Consider the following 22,542-nt stretch of genomic DNA (forward strand, 5'->3'; position numbering starts at 1 on the left):
GATATTCTGTCTGCGATATTAGTGTACCTCGATATTCTGTCTGCGATATTAGTGTACCTCGATATTCTGTCTATGATATTAGTGTCCCTCGATATTCTGTCTATGATATTAGTGTCCCACGATATTCTGTCTGCGATATTAGTGTACCTCGATATTCTGTCTGCGATATTAGTGTACCTCGATATTCTGTCTATGATATTAGTGTCCACCGATATTCTGTCGGCGATATTAGTGTCCCTCGATATTCTGTCTATGATATTAGTGTCCCTCGATATTCTGTCTATGGTGTTAGTGTCCCTCGATATTCTGTCTATGATTTTAAGTGTCCCTCGATATTCTGTCTATGATATTAGTGTCCCACTAATAAATCAATGGTGAGCGATTGTGTTGATAAGTGAATACAAAGTGAAGGATGTAAGTGAATGACGAGTGAATTAATTAATTAATTGGTTGAGAAGACTAAACTTTAATTGATTTATGAAGTAAGTTTTTGTATCCCCTGGAGAGCACGTTTGTCCACTATGTCCTTAGAATTATCCAATAGCCATCTTCCAGTTGGAATGAAATAGGGCAAGAAGGACAGGAAGAGTAGTCTGACCGGATTTACAGGGACTGTTTGTCCTCGAACTCGGGCCTGGGACCAATAGGAGTGCAAGCAATGGTTTAGTTAGTTACGACGGAATGTACGAAAAGAGATATTTTCTCTACTGGATTTTGAATTTTCTTTGCACATTGGGCCGTTTGAGCATAGTGCTGGCACTGGGCATAGAGTGCCTTGTACCTCCAAAGGTCAATGTTTGATGTTACACACTTAGGGCCTCATCTATGAAAAGTGACGCATCGCTGCGTGAAATAAGCGATGTGTCACTTTTCACTGCGCCCTCCTTGCACCACCAATGATGCGTCATATTTACAGTATGACGCATCATTGCGCAAGGAGTTACAGATACGTCAGTATTTCTGCCGTATCTGTATGGCGCAAAAGTGGCGCATTGCTGGAGTGTGTCACAAAAGTGACGCAACTCCAGCAATACGTCCTTTCACATGGGGCAAGCCCCATGTGAAAGGGTCTGCGTCAGTCTTACGCCTGCTGTGAGGCAGGCGTAACAAATTGACGCATTTGTGTCCTAGAAGTGGCGCAGTGAAACCACATACATTTCACTGCGTCACTTCTACGACCCTTTCTTGCGTCAATACGCCCCCATGCATACATGATACCTGGCGCAGGTATAATGTGGCGCAGGGGTTTACAAAGTGACGCATCTACCTAGATGCGTCACTTTGTAAATATGGCGCAACAAGGCGCATTTTTTATGCCACTGGTGCGTCACAAAAAGTGACGCACCAGCGGCGTAAAAGTGACGCATAGCCTAATAAATTAGGCCCTTAGAATCTATGAATGCTACAGTGGACACCATCAATCTCGTACTAAAGACAACTTCCATAATGATGTGCGGATATCAAAGACAGGAGTCCAGTCTATGCTTTGGCCTCAGAATACCCATCACAAGCTCCCAAATCCATTGAAAAACAAAATCCCATGTGCAGGAGGTTTCTCACAGAACTTCCAAGCCTGCATGAGTCATCAGTCATAAGGCAGTCAGGCTCCTGGGCACCAAGCGCTGAGCCAGAAGGTCCAGTCTTGGGCCCATCATATGTCTCGTGGGCGAAAAGAGCCCGGTGACTCGCCAGCTGCTGTGAAGGACATCTTTGAGAAACCACCCACATGTGTGGCTTCCAACACTCACCAAAGTCCAAAGGATGTCATCAGTTACCAGGCTCCAGTTGCATGAATCAAATTAAAATGCCCATGGCTGGGATGCAGTTTGCATGAGTTCGACTAGCAGAGGTCGCGGACAGGTGTCACCATTCACCGGAATGGGGTAGCACAAATCCTCCCATGGAGGTAACCAGAAAGAGGGGATTCTTCCAACAGCACAGGTGCGGTAGAGCTTTGGTGCTCCAAACAGTGGCCATAAAGGTACTTTTAGTGGCCACCGGAGCTATGCGGCTCACAGGACTAAATTATGCAGCAGGGCTTCTGAACTGTCCAATTTACAAAAGGCTCATTTTATGTACATTCACCAGCATGTACGGATCCTTCCATTAAAAGGAGTGCCACTTTTATTCTGACAAATGCAAAAAGAACAATCGATGGACAGAATGCAGAACAATGTCATACATTTACCCCAGTACAGAGATCTGGACCTAAATGCATCGTTTTTTTGCTCACCATGCCATTCAGTTTGGACCCAGCCATATGCAAATCAGTCCTGACCCAGCGCCCAATGGGAACAGTCCAGCCTTTTATTCTGACAGCACCAATACGAATCTGCGGCAGCCCTAATTGGTAACTCAGTAGAATTCGCACAATTCTGCCTCCTGTGTATAAATAATGCAAGAATTTTCTGGAGGGCTGAGAGGGACTGCAATTACAATGGCCACATGACACCCCCAAAAAAAGGACAGCAGCTGCAATGTTAATGGAAATGGCACACAGAGAATGAACTCCATGGGGCACGTGCAGGGGTCCCCTGGATAGCTGCCTGCTCTCTCTGGTGCCTCCATGCAACAGTCACAAGACGGAAGCTGCCACTCACAGGACGCCCTCTCTTTGCAAATAGATACCTCCGTCTTTGATGCATCAGTCAGTAGTTTGCAACCACAATTGTAGTCGTGCACTTTTGATACACAGGCTAGGGGCTCGATAGAAGGAGGAAGCCCATTTCACCTCTCGTGTTCCTTGTGAGTCACAAGGAGTCACACTGTGTACACAGTGAGTAGCAAATTCTGCTGTGACTCATAATGTACCTGGATGCATTGCTACTTTGGCTTTTTGCAGTCCTGAAGCCAAGCATTTTACACATCGGAGACTTTGCAACCACAAAAAATGTTACATCAGACCCCCCCGTTTTCTGTAAGGTACTGTGGGCCATATAATCAAGAAAGGGCGATACATTATCGCCGCTTTTATCGGCAGGAAACTGCCGCTACAACGGCGATAACGGGCTTGATAATATGCCCTTGTGAATTCCCATAAAAGCCCAGGTTAACACCAGAACCAGTTGCCTGCCTATAAAAGCAGCGATAATGTATCGCCCTTTCTTCATAATATGCCCCCAGGTGTTTTTAATTCACAAAGTGACGCTGTTTGAAGTATCACTGTGTAAAGAAACCTCCAAGTAAACAGTGTTCTCATTTAATATTTTATTTGAGAGTCTCCGAGAAACTTAAAATAATTGAAATTATCAGACCTTCAAGGAGATATAAATATGCTTGGATTCTTTGAAATTCTAACAGACCTCTTAAAAACAGCTATTTTGATAAGATGCAACATTGAAATGATTTCTCTGTCAACAGAACTTTCCCAAAACAAAACAACATAACGCAAAATTCTAAGCGAACTGCGGCCTTCAGTTCAGTTCTTGGAGGGCCTGATTCACAAACCTATTTGCACATGTAAATCTGGGACCACATGTACAAACCTTTTTGCTGGTCGCAAATGGGCGGATTCACAGAATCGGCCCGTTTGCAAATGCAAAAAGGCTTTTTGAGCATGTACAAATCCCAAATAGCAATACAGTAACTTGATACCAAATCACAATTTGGGTTCTGAGATTCGGTATTAGGAAGAGCCATGTTAAGGGCATCCCTTCCTAGTAGTGACTCGCAGTGGCATGTAGGCATGTTTTGAACCAAAATGTGGTTGCAAAACATTTGCATTTTAACACCTACTTCAAGTAAGTGGTAACTCAGTCGCAAATGGCAAGGGGTTCCACTCTGTGAATGGTTGTGAAAATGTTCTTTAAGAGCAGGCAGTGTTCCCAGGGACCACTGCCTACTCTTAAGAAATGAAACTGAAAAGTTCCATTATTCATTTGGAAACGCTAACCGTTTTCCTTTAAGGAAAACGGGAGCATAAAAAAAAAATGGCTTTTTTTTAAAGCAAGCACAGACATGATGGTCTGCTGTCCCCAGCAGGCCACCATCCCTGTGTTTTGGGCGATTTCGAATGGGTCGCAAATTGCGACATACCTCATAATTATTAATGTGGTAGGTCAATTGTGACACACTGGGAATCACAATGCAACTCACAAAAGTTTTATACATTTGAAATAGCGATTTCCTAATTGGGATTCACAGGACAATTCAAGGTTTTGTACATGTAACCCCTGATCTACACATGCAAAGGGCTCGATTTACAATTTCAGGATATTCGGAAAAATTTGATCTTGCAGTCGGAAACCCAATTACTCATGCACAATGTGACCATGGGCACCGATTCACCAAAATCCCGAGGTTGCAGAAGTGACATCACATGGAGAAGAGAAATCAAAGGTTCCTCAACTCCCATTTTCCCGATCAGTGCCACAGCTTATCTCGATTTACAGTATCAAAAGCACTGGACAAGTCCATAAGGCCAGATGGATAGAACCCTTCCTGGCCTTCATGTACTTACCCATAATCACGGACAAGTTGAGGCACTGTTCAGTGGTGCCCATGCCCCTCCTAAAGCCATACTGTGATCTTGCAATCACCCCTGTGTCTGTCGCCCAAGTTTCAAGTCGAGCAAGGACAACCCTCCCCAGCAACTTTGCTGTGGCATCAATAAGGGGCATTGGCCTATAGCAGGAAGGGTCACGCCTGTTACCTTTTTTAAACACAGGAGCCACTATAGCCTCCTTCCAGGATGCCAGGATAGGGCCGGTCGCCACTGCTTTAAACGCGTTTGTCACTAATGGGGCCCACAGAATAGGATTGGTTTTAAAAAGATCGAGTGGCACTCCATCCGAGCAGGGGCTTTCATGCTAATTCCATTGGCTAAAGCTTCTTCAACCTCAACTACTGAGATTGACGTACTTAGGTGAAAGGCAGAGGTTACATCTTGGGGTGAATCCTCACAGGGGGGCTCATGCAGTCGGCCTTTGGGATTTAATATGGCTGGATAGTGGGCTTCCCAAACATCCCCCAAAATCAGGGAATACATCATGCCCATCTCCCCATTGAATAATGGGCAATGTATACCTTCCCTGAAGCTTTTTAAGCCCTTAAGGGTTCTCGCTTTTTCCAAATAATCCCAGGCCAAACGCCTCAGTTCTTCTTACCTCAGCTTCACTATACTTTTAGATGCCTTCCAAGCATGCTTAATTTGAGCCCTAACTCGAGGGTGTGCGTGCAGTGCCAGCTTTAAGGTTTTGTGTGCTCTGGTGCATTCCACATTAAACCACCTATCTCCGGGGGGGGTGGGGGTGGGGGGGGGTGTCCATCACCGTAATTTACTTAGTAAAGTTTTTGGCTACATCCGAACAGATCAGTTGAAATTCCTGAATAATCTCAGCTGGGGCAAGTCATAGGCAAAGCACTTCACAATCGAGTCATAATTAGTTCTAACAGTTTTTGCTTCAAACTAATAGGATTTACTTTATGCCATTAAAGTCTTACTCCTTTCTTATGATTAAAAGAAACTTTGGAACCAACAACATTCCCCGGCTAAGTTATTATACTGAGGTACTCTGTAAGGGGATTATGATCGCACGCACTATTTGGACCCACTTCAAAGTCACTCACCACTTAAAATTAAATTGTGGCGAGAGAAACAGTTTTCACAATTATCCCAGTTCAACTCATTAATGTTGGTGTTTCTTTTAGAGGCGGAGATTTCAAGGAGATCAACAGTATCCCTATTAGTGAGTACATCTGTGTAAACTCCTATCCCCTGAGCTCTAAAAGGCAATCCTACTATTGCTGATGCTGCTGGAGGACTAGGACACTCAGTTAGTTAATCAATTTCTGAAAGCCCAGAAAGGACATCAAAACGATTATAGTGGCTGAAAGAAGGAGGCTGTGTACAAACGGATTTGTACTAGGGCCCACCCATGGAAAATGTTTTCTCACCAGATGTTCAGAATGCGAAGTGTAGAAAAAACCCAACGGGTAAGCCTCTATTGGGTCGCCATGTGAGCTTTGAAAATGCGTTAGAACAAAGTGTGTACACCATGCATTATTAAAATTGAGCACAACGCAGTCCCCGCCCCCTCGTTTAGTTGTATGACACATACATGACATGATACATAAGGCACACATAGATGCACACAATCAAAAGATGAAAGATGGACAAAGAGAAATTGCAGTGTCAGGTGCTGAATAGCATTTCACATGCAGCCTTGGGCGACTTTTGGCCCATCTCATTGTGAAACTTTTCCATGAAACTCAGCACTTGACCCATCATGTGACGTTGGTCAGAAATCTCTAATTTACGGATTTGCACCAGATGTAAATTTACAGTGGCTTTCTGAGAGCTAATAGTGAGTGGTGCAACTGCACAGTGGTAAGGCTATGTGTTTTATGACAGTTGTTTTAGAGCACATTTGCCATCTCATACGAGTTCCCTCTGCACACTTTGAAAACCTCAAGGGACAAGTGGAGAAAGAAAAGAAATGCTGGTCCTGAGAATTCACATCTTCCACAGACCCAAATGTTGGTTTAATGCCAGACATTGATAAAGGCTGTGGTGTGTTGGAAACAACAAAGTTCATCAATCTTTCCCATGCTTTGGAGTCTGCAGTCCTGGGAAGAAGTCAGATCTGTTAAATATAGATTCAGCAGCCACAGTAACATATCTAGAACCCATATTAAAAATCTTATTATACCATCTACTCCGGTGTAACCATCAGCAAGGAAAACATGTTTAGGACCACGCTGTACACAAGGGTACCTGCCTCATTACAGGTCACTGGAAACACTGGGGCCTATTCACATAGGCAAATTTACATGTGGGCAAATCCACTCTTGTATGTTTACTCTTACTCTAATTTTCTACTTTACGCAATTGACCAAGGTAATTAACAAAGTGTGGACTTACATGTCTCCATTCACTGAAACAGGTGGTGGAGAAAAATGTATGAGTGTCAAGTTATGTTTAAAGTTTCTGGACATACTCCAGGTGTGAGCCAGAGTAAACTCACTACCATTTTAGGTCCTCTTTAGCAGTAGTAAATAAATAAGTAGAGTGGCATAGTACTACCACTATGATATTATATCGACAAAGGATGGCATAGTACTACCACTATGATATTATATCGACAAAGGATGGTATAGTACTACCGCTATGATATTATATCGACAAAGGATGGCATAGTACTACCACTATGATATTATATCGACAAAGGATGGTATAGTACTTCCACTATGATATTATATCGACAAAGGATGGTATAGTACTACCACTATGATAATATATCGACAAAGGATGGTATAGTACTACCACTATGATATTATATCTACAACGGATGGTATAGTACTACCACTATGATATTATATCGACAAAGGATGGTATAGTACTACCACTATGATAATTTATCGACAAAGGATGGTATAGTACTACCACTATGATAATATATCGACAAAGGATGGTATAGTACTACCACTATGATATTATATCGACAAAGGATGGTATAGTACTACCACTATGATAATATATCGACAAAGGATGGTATAGTACTACCACTATGATATTATATCGACAAAGGATGGCATAGTACTACCACTATGATAATATATCGACAAAGGATGGTATAGTACTACCACTATGATATTATATCGACAAAGGATGGTATAGTACTACCACTATGATAATATATCGACAAAGGATGGTATAGTACTACCACTATGATATTATATCTACAACGGATGGTATAGTACTACCACTATGATATTATATCTACAACGGATGGTATAGTACTACCACTATGATATTATATCGACAAAGGATGGTATAGTACTACCACTATGATAATATATCGACAAAGGATGGTATAGTACTACCACTATGATATTATATCTACAACGGATGGTATAGTACTACCACTATGATATTATATCTACAACGGATGGTATAGTACTACCACTATGATATTATATCGACAAAGGATGGTATAGTACTACCACTATGAAAATATATCGACAAAGGATGGTATAGTACTACCACTATGATATTATATCGACAAAGGATGGTATAGTACTACCACTATGATATTATATCTACAACGGATGGTATAGTACTACCACTATGATATTATATCGACAAAGGATGGTATAGTACTACCACTATGATAATTTATCGACAAAGGATGGTATAGTACTACCACTATGATAATATATCGACAAAGGATGGTATAGTACTACCACTATGATATTATATCGACAAAGGATGGTATAGTACTACCACTATGATAATATATCGACAAAGGATGGTATAGTACTACCACTATGATATTATATCGACAAAGGATGGCATAGTACTACCACTATGATAATATATCGACAAAGGATGGTATAGTACTACCACTATGATATTATATCGACAAAGGATGGTATAGTACTACCACTATGATAATATATCGAGAAAGGATGGTATAGTACTACCACTATGATATTATATCTACAACGGATGGTATAGTACTACCACTATGATTTATATCTACAACGGATGGTATAGTACTACCACTATGATATTATATCGACAAAGGATGGTATAGTACTACCACTATGATAATATATCGACAAAGGATGGTATAGTACTACCACTATGATATTATATCGACAAAGGATGGTATAGTACTACCACTATGATATTATATCGACAAAGGATGGTATAGTACTTCCACTATGATATTATATCGACAAAGGATGGCATAGTACTACCACTATGATATTATATCGATAAAGGATGGTATAGTACTACCACTATGATATTATATCGACAAAGGATGGTATAGTACTACCACTATGATAATATATCGACAAAGGATGGTATAGTACTACCACTATGATATTATATCGACAAAGGATGGTATAGTACTACCACTATGATATTATATCGACAAAGGATGGTATAGTACTTCCACTATGATATTATATCGACAAAGGATGGCATAGTACTACCACTATGATATTATATCGATAAAGGATGGTATAGTACTACCACTATGATATTATATCTACAACGGATGGTATAGTACTACCACTATGGTATTATATCGACAAAGGATGGTATAGTACTTCCACTATGATATTATATCGACAAAGGATGGCATAGTACTACCACTATGATATTATATCAACAAAGGATGGTATAGTACTACCACTATGATATTATATCGACAAAGGATGGCATAGTACTACCACTATGATATTATATCGACAAAGGATGGTATAGTACTACCACTATGATAATATATCGACAAAGGATGGTATAGTACTACCACTATGATATTATATCGACAAAGGATGGTATAGTACTACCACTATGATATTATATCGACAAAGGATGGTATAGTACTACCACTATGATATTATATCGACAAAGGATGGTATAGTACTTCCACTATGATATTATATCGACAAAGGATGGCATAGTACTACCACTATGATATTATATCGACAAAGGATGGTATAGTACTACCACTATGATAATATATCGACAAAGGATGGCATAGTACTACCACTATGATAATATATCGACAAAGGATGGCATAGTACTACCACTATGATATTATATCGACAAAGGATGGTATAGTACTACCACTATGATATTATATCGACAAAGGATGGTATAGTACTACCACTATGGTATTATATCTACAACGGATGGTATAGTACTACCACTATGGTAGTAGTACATCTACAAAGGATGGTATAGTACTACCACTATGATATTATATCTACAACGGATGGTATAGTACTACCACTATGGTAGTAGTACATCTACAAAGGATGGTATAGTTCTGCTACTATATGTTTGTTTGTGTTATGTGTCTTGCAGTAGTTCTCAGAGACCATCTTGCCCAGACAAGTGGATCACTCCGTTCGATCACCTGGGGTAAGTAAGGCCTTGATAGTAATACCTATCTCTTTGATGATGTTTGCAGCATGGACTCCTTTGCAGTCTCTTTGGCTTGAGCACGTTTTAGTGGCAGGTAATTTGTGTGAATCTGTTATAAACCAATGTTTATAAACAAACTGCAGCCTCAGCTGTTGGGTGATGCACCAGTAAGGCATCAGAGGTGCTATATTCCAACTGCAGACCACGGACATTCAGTGCCAGGGTTCTACTGGCATTAGTATTGCAGATTAAACCCAAATATATGCAGGAAAATCCACGGTAGCGTTGTGTATGGAAGTCATTGCCACGTATCTGTATGGGACGCTACTTAAGGGAAAACCCTAACAGTGTTCCTGCATCTGGTGCGCTCACGTGCTCAAGGGCCACATTTGGAGATATTGTCAGCTGGAGTTGTAATGTTAATGTGGGTCGGTAGGCCCCTATTTCGGTTTCCAGGGGACAAATTATGTGGCGAAACGTTGGAAGCAATATTATTCCATGTTATGCCACATTGTCTGCTGTGCAATCACCACAAACATTTTGCGCGGGGTAAAGAACACCTTTGTCTGCAAACTGCATGACAACAGACAGGGAATGTGCACAAGTACAGACAATACACCCATTAATGTTACTCGATGTTAAGCAAACAGCCACTGAGACATTCAAAGCACAGCCAGATCCCTTGCGACACGAGTTACACACATGCCACTTGGCAGGGCGCCAGCAGGCACACAGCTATAGTGCTTTAAAGTTGGCAGAATCAAGTTAGAACTAATTTGTCTGTAAACCTGACACCAGATCATTCATCAAAGTTGTCTTTAATTAAGTGCTTTCGATGCAAGCTTCTTGAATGTGGATTTAAGGTAAGAATGTAAACCTGCGCGTGCTATTTGGCGCAGCTTCAAGCATCACAACCTAAAAAATGTGACTAACAATGCCACCCACGGGCCAAGTGTTGTCTCATAATACTGGTCAAAGCCGTGAAACCGTTTCTAAAAGATGAGAAAACACAGAGAAAGAATAAACAGCTCTGCATTCCAAGGCAAAAGCCTGCAACCACGAAATGTGGAGTAAGAGCAATTGCAACACAACTCCCAAGACGGACTGTTTGCTTATTGGCCGCACCAAACAGTGCCATTGTCTGACTCAAGGAGTTTATGTTATTTTAGATTTGATTTTGATTTTTTTTTTTAAATAATAAAGCGCAAACTAGTGCCCGTAGGCGTCTAGGCACTACTAGCCTGATGAGACATACATTTGACAGAGACGGAAATTCAGCAGAGTCCTTTGTTTTGTTACAATCAGTGACCATAGAGTAAATAGCCATGTTTTGAGGGGGCACGAACCGATTCACAGAACCAACTTAAGACAAAATCCTAAACTTACTACCATTTTGGTATTCACAGAGGGCACTTACTCATTTTGGTATTCACAGAAGGCACTTACTCATCAATGAGTAAGTGCAGTCTGTGAATACCAAAATGAGTAAGTTACTCAAAATGAGTAAGTTACTCAAAATGAGTAAGTGAGTGCCTTCTGTGAATACCAAATTGAGTAAGTGCCTTCTATGAATACCCAAATGAGTAAGTTACTCAAAATGAGTAAGTTACTCAAAATGAGTAAGTGAGTGCCTTCTGTGAATACCAAAATGAGTAAGTGCCTTCTGCGAATACCAAAACGGTAGTAAGTTTAGGATTTTGTCTTAAGTTAGTTCTGTGAATCGGGCTCACTGTCTTCCTGAATGGGAGCAGTTCTGCTGAGTTTTTTAAATGCGCGGGAAGGGTGTTCAACATTTTGGTTGAACATACCAATGAAACCGGTGTTTTATGTACTCAGGTCTACGGCCCTGAAAGTGATACACAAGGCTTTAAAATCTGTTTATTTCTTCAAAGGGAACCAGTGGAGGGAGACAAGTGCCTGTTTGGCTGACTGGTGCCTGGGAATCCCTGTCAAACCTCTAGCAGTCGCTTTCTGGAGAACCTGTAACTTACTGATGAGACGTTTTTGTGGACTAACAAAGAGAAGATTGCAAAAGTCTCATTTAGAGAGGATAAGAGTGGAGACCACTGATTTTTAGGTTTCGCTGGAGGGCGGAGCTCTTAGCTCCGCCTCCAGAGAAATCTCTTGATTTCAGTAAGGAAAATGGAATACGCCCCCCTGTCCCATTGGCTAGCTCCATAAATGGAGGCTAGCCATTGGAACAGAGATCTGTCCGTCAAGGCCGGACCAGATTCGGGGGCGATCCCGAGATTTTTTCCCAGGGCGGAGTTACGTTTTTTCCCGTTCCCTCCCCTTTCACTGAAAGTCTGTCCATTCCCGACCCCTCCGTGTGCCTTTCCGCCCCCCCCTCGCTGTCCTGTGCACGTTTCCCGCCGTCCGTGTCCTCTCCCGCCCCCTCCCGCCGTCCGTGTCCTCTCCCGCCCCCTCCCGCCGTCCGTGTCCTCTCCCGCCCCTCCCGCCGTCCGTGTCCTCTCCCGCCCCCTCCCGCCGTCCGTGTCCTCTCCCGCCCCCTGTGTCCTCGTAGGTGCTTGTTATGAATGGAAGGAATCTCTCTGAGGGAGTGAGTAATTCCAGGAAATTAACCCGCCGCTCACAACTCAGCACATTCCGGAAGCATAACAACAGAGCGTGCATCACGACGAGCCAATTGTATGTTTTGATAAGTAACTACAGTGCACTGAAAATAGAGCGGCAGCGGTAATAACCAATACAAAGTAGTCATGGATTCACTGGAACCAATAAGGGACAGACTCGGTTTTTGTGACGTTCGGTGGGACGGTTTGAGTAGCCGAACTCTTTGATGGGCATTATCCTTTTCCAATGGCAATTCAGCGCTATCTCGGCTGGACCAATGGCAGCGACACTGGGCGTGATCTGCCTTTTGGGTCCGCGCCTGGTGTTTTTTGGTCGGTGAAGCCGTTGCTGCGCTGGAACGTCAACTCCAAACCGAAAACGAGATCCAAACTGCGGCTGCGGTAGTCCGGAGGAGCGGGGTTGCGGTAAGGAGACATGGGGGAGTGATTAATACAGTCCGCCGAGAAGGCCGCGTCCCAGGCGTGGTACTGGGCAGCGCCGACGGTATTCACGCGAGACCGGGGCTCGCTTTGCGGCCTAGGTCGGACGAACGATGAGTATAGCGTATACTGAGTATACAGGAAAACTGGTTCTTTTGCTCTAGTGCAGACGCCGGAGGGGGTGTGGTGGTTTTAAAAATCAGAGCCTGTGTGCGGGCCTTCGCGGAGCTGGACCGTCGGGCCTTGGAGCACTCTCGTCATACCTTTCACACCCGAAGTGAAACATTGGATCCCTACCGGTGCACCAGGAGCCCTGCCTCCCTGGAGATTTCACCTTCCTTATTTACAAGTAAGGGGCGTGGGCATAGCGATGGTGGTCGCCACAATTGCATATTATAGATAGTGTCTGTTTATCATGGCAGTATATATATATGTGTGTGTGTGTATGGGATCTTAGAGAGGGATACGAACAGGACTAGATATTGTCTAGGCAAAAACCACAAGTGGGAAGGGTCGTGTATAGCGATGATACTGTTGAGATGAGAAGTCGTCCGGAAACATGGCTCGGACCGGAACTGAGGGAGGTTCAGGTAAGACGTGAGGAGGAAATAAAGATGGCACTGGGTGATCTACAACTGAAATGATCTTGGGTGTACGTTTATAGAAACAGACGGTAATTTCACGGCCCTGATTTGGACAAGATCAGAGTTGAAAGTGAGAACTTTTAGAGCTGTGCCTTGAGTTGTGTAAAAACTAGAAGGTCGTGGTGTTTGGTACAACACGAGTTTGATACATATCACTTCTTTATTTAGTCCAAGGCTTTGGGTAGTGCTTGTTATTTAGTACTAATTAAGTCCGTAGGATTGCGAACAGACGTAGCATATTTAAAACGTGCCTAGGTTACTAGGAAGGTATTGTGCGCAGGATACCGGGCGCTTCAACTCCTTTGGTCCTCTAACTGGATAAGGCAGCTCTTGAGGTCAAGGGATTTGGCTGTAGTAAGATAGCGAGAGTGCTCTTTTCGATAATTCAATGTTTGAAGGATCAGGAGGAGATTGTTGCTAGGGATGGTGTCCGACAGAGCGCGGTCTTTGCAAAGGAGCTCATATTTCGAAATGTTTTTGTGAATGTGAAGTATGGCGGAGAAGGTCCTGATCGCTGAGTTAGTATTCTATTTACTGTGGCGATACCTTGCAGTCTTGTTGGAGATTGTCTGGTATAAATTGGAAAACTTTCCTGAGCATTTTTAGAGTCCAAAAGGTGGAGGAAATGGTGGCATTAACCTGGTTCATAAAGGATAGAGGCGTACCAAAGATTATTCCCAGATTTTTTGCTTTTGTGACAGGTGTTGGAACTATGCCAAGTTCATGAGGCCACCCTCTGGGTGACCAAAAAGAGGTGCTCGATCCAAAGAGAAGGACCTCAGTCTTCCCTGAGTTCAATTTCAGGCAATTCTCCAGCATCCACTTAGTAACATGTTGCATACAGTTATGAAATCTGACTGCTGTATCCCGAATTTTGCTAGTGACTGAGATGATGATCTGGGTCTCGTCAACATAGGGCGCCGTAGAAAAGCCGAAAGATTTAATGAGACTTGCCAGGGGAGAGACATATAAGTTAAAAAGGATAGGGCTGAGCGAAGAACCCTGAGGAACACCACAGGGTAATCTGATGGGAGGTTACACAAAATTGCACAGTTCAAGGCATTGCCCTTGTTCTAATAGAAAAGATTTCAGGGGAGAAAGAGCTAAGCCCCTAATACCTTGCAGTTGGAGATGGTCAGTCAATAAACTATAGTTGATCGTGCCGAAAGCTGCAGAGAGGTCTAATATTATTAATGCAGAATTATTTCCTTTGTCGAGCGAGCATCTGGTCTCCTCAGTGGCAGTGATCAGGGTCAGTTCCATACTGTGCTTACACCTGAAGCCAAACCGAGTGGGTTCCAGAAGCTGATCATCATTGATAAAGGTAGCAAGTTTGAATGTTTTTCAATTATTTCTGCCGGGAGTGAGAGTGGGAAATAGGGCAATGGTTGCTGGGATCGGATGTATCAAGGTTGGGTTTTTTCAAGAAGGGAAGGATGAAAGCCTTTTTCCATTGCTCCAGTCTTGAAAATTAGATTAAGCATGTCGGTAAGATGTTGGGCTATGATCTCAGGAGGCAAACAGATTATTCCTGGTGATCATGGGCCAGATGGTGACCCAGATTTTACTGTAAGAAGAAATTAAAGAAGCTGTGATGTGATGGGCACAAAGCAAGCCATTTGGACACCGCTGATCGCGATCAGTGCGATTGCCACAGGTGGAAGAACTATCAGTGTTAAAAGATAAATCTCTAATATTTTTATTCACTGAAAAAGTGTTGTAGATGGCACAGACTTATTCTTGGAAGAAAGAAGCTAATAAATTACAAAAGGCTTGGTCAACGGATGAGTTCTTTTGATCTGGGAGTACAGCTAGCTTCTGAACTGACCGTTTTGTTCTGACTTTATTTTGTCTGCAAATTAGCTGGTCTTTGCATTGAAGATCAGCTCTTTATATTTTGTAATCATTTTTTTAAATAAATGTCTTTCTCTGAAGTAGCATAAGTCTACCTCCACCTCTGTTCTTGCCGATGGCAAAGCTGTTTTTGGTGCCTGAGTTCTTCTGAGAACCAAGGCTCCAATGGGATAGCCCTGCGAAAGCTGCAGATTTTTAAAGGCACTAAAATATCTACCACAGAATTGATTCAGATGTGATAGATCGAGCTGGCAATCTCCGGATCGCTGGAGTTAATGAGCCTACTGTTCTCTAAGGAAGCGTTACATTTGCCAGCATGATGGTATGCCAAAGGCGTTGCGGGTTATTCTCTAATGGTACATTCATCGTACAAGATTTCTTAGGGAGTGTAAGATTATAAATAACACTCGACTGGTGAGACCAGGAGAGTTGTAGTGAACCGATGGGTTGTAAAAAAGGGTTGCGCATAAAGATACCATCAAGCAGGTCGCCTGGTGTATGGGTAGGGCCCTTGATGACATGTCAAAGGCCTAAGCTAGTCATTAAGTCAATAAAATCATCGGAATCCTTGTCTAGCGTATTGTCCAAATAAAAGGTAAAATCTCTGAGAAGGGAGTAGTCTTGAAAGTTAACCTTGGATCCTAAGAGTTGGCTAAAAGCTTGGGTAAAGCTTGCTCTGGGGGGGGGGGGGGGTGGTAAATGAGGAGCACATTAAAGGAGTAATTATGGCTAAGTTAAATTTTGAAGGAAAACACTTTCCATTCATACTTGGGTGGGAGAGTAGAACAGGTTGACCTGAGATGGTCGCGGTACACCACCGCTAAACCCCGCCTCTTTTCTCCTCCCGGCCCAGCCTGACAATGGAAAAGCCAAACAGAACTGCAGAGACCAAGTCTGGGCCAACTAAGCATTCATTGCCCCATGCCTCTGTTACAACGGCTATGTCTAATGCGTGGGCTTCTAGGAATGCAGCAAACTAGAATTCGTTTTTTATGAGTGAAGGAGCATTAATTCACATGCAGTGCCAAATATGTGATTTATCTGTTTCATCTGTATCTGGGGGTTAATAAGGATGTGATACGTAAACTACAGGTGGTGCAGAATGCTGCTGCCAGATTGCTCTGCCAGGTTCCTAGAGCTGCCTCTATCTCTGGCTCTTTGCGTGATCTCCATTCTCTCAGGGTAGAGAACCGGATTTTATTCAAAGCCTTGAGTTATATGTTTAAGATCAAATCTGGCTCGGCTCCTCAGTACCTGCAAGCTTTGGTCCATCTTTACTCACGCCCTCGTCAGTCAACTACCCAGGCTAAATTTTCGGTTCCCAGGATCAGACTGTCACGGATGGGTGGCCTATCTTTTGCTTGTCTAGGTCCTTCATTGTGGAATTCTCTTCCCATGCCACTTTGCAACGAAACTTCCGCAAATGTTTGAAAACTTGGCTGTTCAATCAATATTTTTCTATTTTTCTTTTGCTCTTCTCAGGCTGGCGCCAGGAAACCCTGTTGGGTAGCTGTGCGCCTTATAAAATTAATTAACATAACATAATTAACATAACATCAGAAGTGAGGAGCATGGAAGGCGGTAGTGTTCTCACCTTCTTGCTTGTCAAGGAAAGTTTTCACTTGGGACAACTCGGCGGGATCTAATCGCTGGTACAGCTCAGCGCTGGGATGGTACAACCTTTGCCTGAGGACTTTAGTCCGAGTAGTTCGTTCCTTGAGACGCATATTGTTTTTGCAGGGTTGGGTTGAAACCTGCTGGGGGCTGGGTCTGAGCGCAGTCAGAGTGCGGATGAGCGTACGGGTTTGCCTTTGGTGCATCAGCTCAGGGCTGGATTGGGAAGCAAAACCGGCCCTGGCAAAGCGCTCGGCCGGGACGAATGAGCTCTTTGCCGGGGCCGGTTTTCAGCCGATTTCGTTACAGGGCCGATTAAAACGGCCCTGTAACAAAAACGGCCCCCAGGGGCCCAAAACCGGCCCCCACCCTTGCGGCGCACCGGGGGATTGCCCGGTGCCCGCAAAGGCCAGTCCCCTGCATCAGCTTTCACCACTGTTTGCGACTTCATCTTGGCCACATCCCTATTGTGTTTTTTTAAACAATTTTCATTTGACCGAGCTTATGTGTTTAACTTGTGACTGTGGGGGACCTTGCATATGTGTGTTTGTGTGTTCATTCTTAGCTCAAGCTCAAGCTGCTTGCCTGTTAAACACACATTTTGTCTCATCCTGTTTCCTTTCAGATAAGAAAATGTGCTTCCAATGTGGACGCTGGACTTTTATGGGTTCCCCAGCTTCAAAGGCCACCGATCTGCAGATAAGGAGACCTGCTCTGCTATGTTTTTCGTTATGTGCAGAGCTGAGGCCTTTGTAGCTTTGAATCCCCATTCAAGTCCGGCTGCGCCACAACTTCTTGTGATTGTAGTGAAACACTAGTTCATGTGGACATGTAAAAAAGATTAATCCAGCCTTCTCCAATATTGCAAGTGAAAGAATATGTAAAACACATATCTCAAAGGAAAGGGACCTTGCACGTGAGGGCTTGCTTATTTACCTTTATTCCACCTCGAACAACGCTGCCTTTCAATTATTTTGTTAGACAGCTTTATACAATAGATATGACTGCAAACACACAGAATGTGTGCAAGGTACATTCGAAAATGTTACCCTTTGCTTATTTTAGCTTATGGGGGTCCAAAAAATGACCAAGAGGGCGACATTTACATTCTGCTTTAAATTTACAGTTCTTCCACCTCAGACAATGCTGCCTTTCATTTGTCATGCTAGACAGCTTTAACCCCTTGCAGGCGCTGTGAATTTTCACGCTGTGTGGGCGTTTTTAAAAGTGGGCGGGATTCGGACGGCCCCTGGCTGTCCTCCGCACACGCCCACCGTGATGCATGACGGCTGAGGGCCGTCATGAGCATGCAAGGGGTTAAACGATATTTGCGACTGCCCCCCAACTACAACCTAAGTTTTATTTCCCTCAAACAATGCTGCCTTTCAGTTCTTTTGTTATGCAGCTTTTAAAGTTTAAACAATAGTTGTGAATGCAAAAGCACATGATGTGTGCAAGGTGAACAGGAAAATGTTACCCTTCACTTATTTTAGCATATGGGTGTCCAAAATACGACCAAGGGGGCAACATTTATATTCAATTTTAAATTTACCTTTATTCCATCTCAAACAATGCTCTCTTTAAATACTTATGTTAGACAGCTTTAAACTATAGTTGTGTCTGCATAAACACAGAATTAGTGCAAGTTACATAGGAAAATATTAGCCTTCTGTATTTTAGCTTTTGGGTTTCCAAAAAGTGACCAAAAGGGCAACATTTATATTCAGTTTTAAATTTACAGTTATTCCACCTCAGACAATGCTGCCTTCCATTTGTAATGCTGGACAGCTTTAAACAATATTTGCGACTGCACCTCAACCACAACGGGGGAATGGGGATCCTATAATTTATGCACAAATGTAGCCGGTTGAGACGTCTATCCTTCAATCAGGGTTGGGTTTCTCAGAGACTGAAACACCTTAAGTGACTTAATGTTCTGTAAGAGTTAAGAATCATCACAGAGACCTATGCTCTATTACAGCCCATCTCCAGTCCTAAAGGTCCTCTTTGATCCTGTCTTGCAGAGATTGTGAACCAATCGGGATCATTCCCTAGTTCACCGCAACAGTCACAGGATAACAAGGCCTGGAATATGGTCCACAAGCCATCGTGGTGACTGCCCTGCAAGCCTCCTGTCTCCTTCAGAGTACCTTCATGACATGTTGTAGCTGGGATATCACTGGAGGCAATTTCTACTCTTTCAAGATTTTTATTCAGGATCAAGGACCAATGGTGACCAGTCAGGCCAGGGGCACAGGTCAACTATCTTCAAGTCTGAACATGAACAATCCACATTGAAACTCTATTGGCTATTTAACATTCTACTACAGCATTGGTATGATACAGTTATATCACAGCTCCTTTTTTCACCTGTAAATGAGCACCCTTAACACAACCCCAAGTCTAAACGCACAGACTGACAGAAAACAAGAAAACAAAAATAAGCACATACAAATCACAGGATTCAAGTCAATTGACTACTACTAATAATTCCTACAAAGGCAAACTGGATATGCACCAAAGTACACCCTAATTTTACTAACCCTAATGAATTTTATTTATCAACAAATAGACTCGGCCAAGCAACGTGGAGAGTGTATGTGAATACGGTTCATGATCCTGCAAGTTTGTAGTACATTTTACCCACTGAAGAACTGCAGAAGTAGCACCCACTCTGGAAATAGATTCTCTAGTAGGTCCCGGCAAATAGGGTTGTACGTTGTTTTGCTCGTTATTTACCCTTGACCCAAATCTTACACTGGCATACAGGTCAGAGTCTGACATTAAAGACCACACAGTGCACTGTCCTCCATCACCCATACCCTCCTCACACACACACATCTCCTGTCTGATAAAGAGCCACTCTCCTTAAATTTCATCTCTGCCCATTCTCAAACCTACTTACCATTCACAGAGAGTGAACCTTTGAAAATCAACAAACCTGCACAGACCCTACCGGGCTTAACTTTTACCCAGTCACCTATTAGAATCCTTCTCTAAGGATCCATATTTTCTACTGTCTCTTTAATGTAATGAGTTACACTTAAGAAGTCGCAACCACTCTGGAAATAACTTTGTACATGGAAACCCAACTCTCATTAACTTGAAATAGCTTTAACCTAGAGAGGTATCTATAGTTGTGCGGTTAGGCCATAGCATTTCCTGCAACACACCCTCCAGGTCAACCCTAGCTTTATTGCCATCTCCTTAGTATCTTCGGTTCATCCTCTTGACCTTGTGGATTATAAAGAGACGTATGCATATGCATTATACCAAAACTATTTAAAAACTCCTTTTACCTCAGTCGATGTTAACTAAGTACCATCATCTGTGACCACACAAGATAATGCACCTTCCTTACCAAATTTTCCTTCAACACAATTATCGTTGACTGCTTTCTATCCATTTTGAACAAATAACACAAATTGCTGCATATTTCTGATGTCCAGGCAGAAAAATAAATGGGCTAAAGAAATCAAGGCAAATGTACCAAACCACCTCACTTTCAATAATGTGTTGCTAATCTGGACCCCTTGGAGGGCCACCATATTGGAACTGGGTATTACTTCCTTTCATCCTTCCCTTTGATCACCACCGAAGGTCTCCAGGCCTTGTTCACTAAGATACAGTCTGGATCTCCAAGCGACCTTCTAAAACCTGACCTCTTTATAAAGTTCCAAGACTGTCTCCTACCCAGCTCCGTGGAACTCATTAATCTATGAAAACCACACTGGAAGAGACAAGGGACTAAGACTTCTCTGACTCCCTCTCCATCAATTTAAACTCACTCAAGAAGTACTAAAAACGAGATCCTATCTACACAATGTCCAAGAAAGGCTGGAGCTACAGGTCATGCAGTTATCCACATGGGAACGGTAAATATCATATTTTTTTTACAGTTCTTCAATGCACTATGGATGCTGTGCAGCGTCGCTAAAAAACATTAATGTAGGCAATAGGTCTCCAAAGCTAGACTTAAAAGATTTGCCAATGTTTGTTTTATTTAGTTGTGTAGAATGCTGTACAGGATGGAGGTGGACTGTATTCCATCAGATCAGGTAAAATTAATTTCAAGTAATTTGTTTTGTTTATTTGGCATTTTAGGGAAAGGCGAAGTGAGGTTTCTAGTAGTTTATTTGTGTTTATGAGTATTAGGTATGCTGTCTTACTCAAGTCTATTTTAGTTAGAGTTACAATGAATTTTGTATTTATTCAATAATATAAATTGTGTATTTATTATTATATTTGTTGGCTTACTGCTTTCTGTTGATTTTTTGAGTGTGTGATTTTATAATGGACTAGCAGCCCGTCCCGACGTTGTCCGGGTATGAATTGCTGCAGGCCAGTAGTATATTGTTTTGTAGGATTTCATTTTGATAGCATTTCTTATCTGTGACAGGCCTGTGAAACGCTCCGATTCACAGTGCACTGCTGATGCACTTAAGAGTACGCATTCAGTAGTGTGTGAACTCGAGTTTCCCTACTTTATTTTTCCTTGCAATATTATATAGCGCGAACTCGACAACATGGCATGAGCACAATTTACGTTACAGAAGAACACATTCATTTGTGGTAGGCACGGGGAGACAAAGCGATTTGCCTGGAATCACAGGATGTTGAGCTGATGCCGAGATTCGAACGTAGCTCCCCAGCTCTAAAGTTCGCAATTCTAGAACTTGTGGCGGGAGGTGTGTCTAAAAGTGTATGTCAGTGCTGGCCATCAATGAGAGAGACCTGTGCATTTTTCAAATGGGTGGTGAAAAAATATGAGTATGTTGCTGGAGATGTGGGCCGCCGTGCCTCCAATGTACTTACCGGGGGAGGGTAAACACCCATTATTCCGCAACTTTCTTTCCGCATACCATCACTCCGCATACTTTCATCACGAAAGTACCATGACTCCGCAATGCCATTATAACGCATGGCATTACATTTTGTATGCTTTTACCACGCATACATTTACAACAAAATTCGTTGTAAATGCATTAATGGTAAAAGCATGTTTTTTTAATGTTTGGATAAGGTAAGTATGGGTATAGGGGTATATGTTTCGGGGTACTGAGGTATATGTTTTGGGGTGTTTGGGAATTTTAAGGGTTCAGATATAGTTTTGGGTTATGGGGTACACGGGTACTTTTAGGGTTTAGTGATAGGTATGGGTTTTGGGGTAGAGGGGTATTTTTAGGGTTCAGGGCTAGGTTTGTGTTTTGGGGTATAGGGGTATTTTTAGGGTTCAGGGGTAGGTTTGGGTTTTGGGGTACAAGGGTATTTTAAGGGTTCAGGGCTAGGTTTGGGTTTTGGGGTACAGGGGTATTTTTAGGGTCAGGGCTAGGTTTGGCTTTTGGGGTACAGGGATATTTTAGGGTTATGGGGTAGGTTTGGGTTTTGGGGTATAGGGGTATTTTTAGGGTTCAGGGGTAGGTTTGGGTTTTGGGGTACAGGGGTATTTTAAGGGTTCAGGGCTAGGTTAGGGTTTGGGGGTACAGGGGTATTTTAGGATTCAGGGGTGGTTTTGGGGCACAGTGGTATTTTT

The sequence above is a fragment of the Lissotriton helveticus genome, chromosome 5_1 (assembly GCF_964261635.1).
Source record: "Lissotriton helveticus chromosome 5_1, aLisHel1.1, whole genome shotgun sequence".
Taxonomy (NCBI): Eukaryota; Metazoa; Chordata; class Amphibia; order Caudata; family Salamandridae; genus Lissotriton; species Lissotriton helveticus.